The following is a 3,575-nucleotide window of genomic DNA, read 5'->3' as shown; positions in this document are numbered from 1 at the left end:
TGTTCACTGGACAGTGAAGATCAATAATTATTAAAAAAAAGTTGAAGTTTTGACTCACGGTCGCAAAGGGGCGCCAAAACGTTCGAAAGAGGAGGGGCCACTTTTACTAAAATGGCTATAACTTTGGAACAGAATGACATATCATCACCAAACTCAGAACACATATGTACACGCTCAGTCTATGGTCAAATCCAAAAAATTGCGGAGCTTGACCACTTGGTGGCGCTATAATAGAGAAAAACAGAAAAATGGCTATAACTTCGCAACCATCAGTCCAATCAACCTGAAAATTGGTATGCAGTGTCTCTGTCCAATGTGCCATAAGGGTCTATAAGGCCATTGGCGTATCTCAAAAAACATGGCCGCCATCGTCCAATGAACTTTGAGCACCCATTAGACAAGGTTAACAGAGGCCGATCGGAACGAAACTCAATGGGCATGTTTGACTCATGGTCCTAAAGGTCTGTAAGAATTTTGAAAGAAATCGGCCACTAGTTGGCGCTAACGAGTTTTTTGCCCCTGTAATCACGTGGTGTTTCACACATCCACACAATTTGCATATCATTGGATAGATCTCCAAATGCTGAGCAACTTTGCCTCAAGAACCATTGCTGTCAATCAAACCGTTCATTAATTATTCACAAATATGTGAAAAACCTACTTTTGCGAACTAGTCCTAGGTTTTTCACTCAATCTCGATCAAACCACTGCAGTAATATTCTCTGGACTCTCTAGATCAATAATTATCAAAAAAATGTTGAATTTTGTCCTTTGGTTAGCTGTAATGGGGCCATTTACAAAAGGGGCGTGGCCACATATACCCAAAAGCTTATAAAACCAAAACAAAAACTCAAAACTTTACAAAAGTTGGTGAAAACATGTGTCAGATGATTCTTAACAAGCATGCAAAGTTTCATGCAGATCGGAGCATAGGTGGCGCTATAACAGTTAAAAAGGCTTTAAAAACAAGATTTCTATGGTAAATGGCCTCAAATTGTTAAAAAATGCTCATCTATTCACACAAACACTAGATTTTACACTTACATCTGTATGATATATCCTCTCATTCTGAACAGCTGCTTGCAGCTATATCTCGAACGGTTTGGCCGTGGCGAGGCGTTGAAATTATGGCGAGAAATGAGAAACAGGAAATGCCTAATAACTATTGCACACATTGTCTGATTCGAATGAAACTTCAGTGGTTTGTTTGTGGTATGATGCCGATCGCATAGATGTGACTATTAGGAGTCAAAGTTATAGCGCCACCAACTGGCAACAGGAAGTGTGTCTCTTGTAAAAGTGCTTTGATATCACATGGTTATTTTTACCCGATTTGCTTCAAACTTCATCAGAATAATGTCAAAACACGGCCGATGAGAATCTGTAAAGAGGTTGTTGATACATTAAATGCTGTTGCCATGGCAACGTGTCAAACTTCAACATTTGTTTCCTGTGTTTTTGGGGCACTTAATAAGGTTGGATTTTCATGAAACTCAACACACACATCAGTATTAATGATAGTTAGACACTGGCAAAGGCTCATAAATGGGCGTGGAGGAGGCGCTCTATAGCGCCACCTTTTGTCAAAAGTGGGGGGGTTAGTTTTAGCTACAGACACCAAACTCGGTATGTATATTGGTCTCATCAAGCCAGACAACTTTCTAATTTACATCCATTAGCTGCGACCAACAGGAAGTCTGCTATTTTGATTTAAATGTGGATTTTTGGAAAAATATAGCTGTGAATGAATGAATACTACTCCTACAAAAAACAATGAATTTACACCAAACTTTGTCAACATGATGCCAACATACTGAAGATGTTAAATTGTGAGCAGATTTGGGATATCTTGAATGGTTGATTTATGGTGATTTATTAAAGTAGCAGTAAAAAACATAACCATAACTTTAAAATGCAGCAACCAAACACTTCAAGAATTTTTAGATACATAGAACTACTCATTCTGAGTAAGAAATGCTTAGGTCCATCGATATAAAATACTCTACTAAAAATAGAAAATTAAAAAAACTATTAAACATCTGCTCTCACTCTAACTCTCTCACTCTAACTCTGTGTGGGGGAGGGGTGGATTGTGCCTGAGAGCTTCTGTGTATGTGTGTGCGTGACAGAGAGAGACAGAGAGAGAGAAAGAGTGCATTTACAGTGCATTATGCTAAATCTTCACAACTTTTTGCATATGGAAAAACAAGTCATTGTTAGGAAATATGTTTATCATGTTTTCAGAGACTGCAAAAAGATTTAAAATATCACAGAAGTAAACTGGCAGATGAAGACTGTAATACCAAGTATGAGCACAAGATGACCTCATAGGATAAAGAATCTTTTTTTAGCTCATTTTCAGTCTATCAGAATGATTTAAAAGCATTTTGCTTTTAACCCTTTCATTGCTGTAACCCTTCAATCCAAACTGCCACAAGGTTATTGTCAATGCATGTGCCCGCCGGGCACCGTTTTTCTGATGGCACCAGGGTTGCGGATGCGCTGGCGGCGAGGGCCCGACATCGCTGCTTGCAGCTATATTTATTATTATTCTTATTTTTTGTCAAGGTTTTGGGGGGTTTTGGGGCCCTTAACATGCTCAGGATGCTGTTGTCATGGCAAAACTGTGTGTGCGACAGAGAGACAGAGAGAGACAGAGTGCATTTAAAATGCATTATCCTAACTCTCCACAACTTTTTACACATGAAAAACAAGTCATTCTTAGGAAATATGTTTATCATGTTTTCAGAGACCGCAGAAACATTAAAATATCACACTTGTAAACTGGCAGATGAAGACTGTAATACCAAGGATGAACACAAGATGACCTCATAGGATAAGGAATCTTTTTCAGCTCATTCTCAGTGTACCAGAATGACTTACAAGCACTTTGCTTTTAACCCTTTCATTCATGTGACCCTTCAATCCAAACTGGTACAGGGTTACTGTCAATGCATGTGCCCGCTCGGCACCGTTTTTCTGATGGCACCAGGGTTGCGGATGCGCTGGCGGCGAGGGCCCATCATCGCTGCTTGCAGCTATATTTCTAATTATTATTATTCTTATTTTCTGTCAAGGTTTTGGGGGGTTTTGGGGCCCTTAACATGCTCAAAAACTCTTGAAAATTGGCACACACCTTGGAATCTGCGGCCATTAGGGCCGGGCAGAGACTGGTACATGGGCGTGGCAAGGGGACTCTACAGCGCCCCCTGGAATTTGGAGGGTCATGTAGCACACATACTTGCATGTACACATATGAAACTCGGTACACATATAGAACTCATCAAGTTGAACAACTCACACACTCTATGTCATTAGCTAATCCCAACAGGAAGTTGGTTATTCTGGGTTTTGTCAAAAACGCATGCTCTGGAATTTGATATACTAGTCCTAGGTTTTTTACCCAATTGCCACCAAACTCGGTCAACCTGATCTCAAGACATTGGGGATGAAAAATTGTGAGGGGATTTTTGATATCTCGAACGGTTTGGCCGTGGCGAGGCGTTGAAAATATGGCGAGAAATGAGAAACAGGAAATGGCTAATAACTACTGCACACATTGTCTGATTCGGATG

The sequence above is a fragment of the Labeo rohita genome, unplaced genomic scaffold (genome assembly GCF_022985175.1).
Source record: "Labeo rohita strain BAU-BD-2019 unplaced genomic scaffold, IGBB_LRoh.1.0 scaffold_631, whole genome shotgun sequence".
Classification (NCBI taxonomy): Eukaryota; Metazoa; Chordata; class Actinopteri; order Cypriniformes; family Cyprinidae; genus Labeo; species Labeo rohita.
This window is presented reverse-complemented; position numbering follows the sequence as displayed.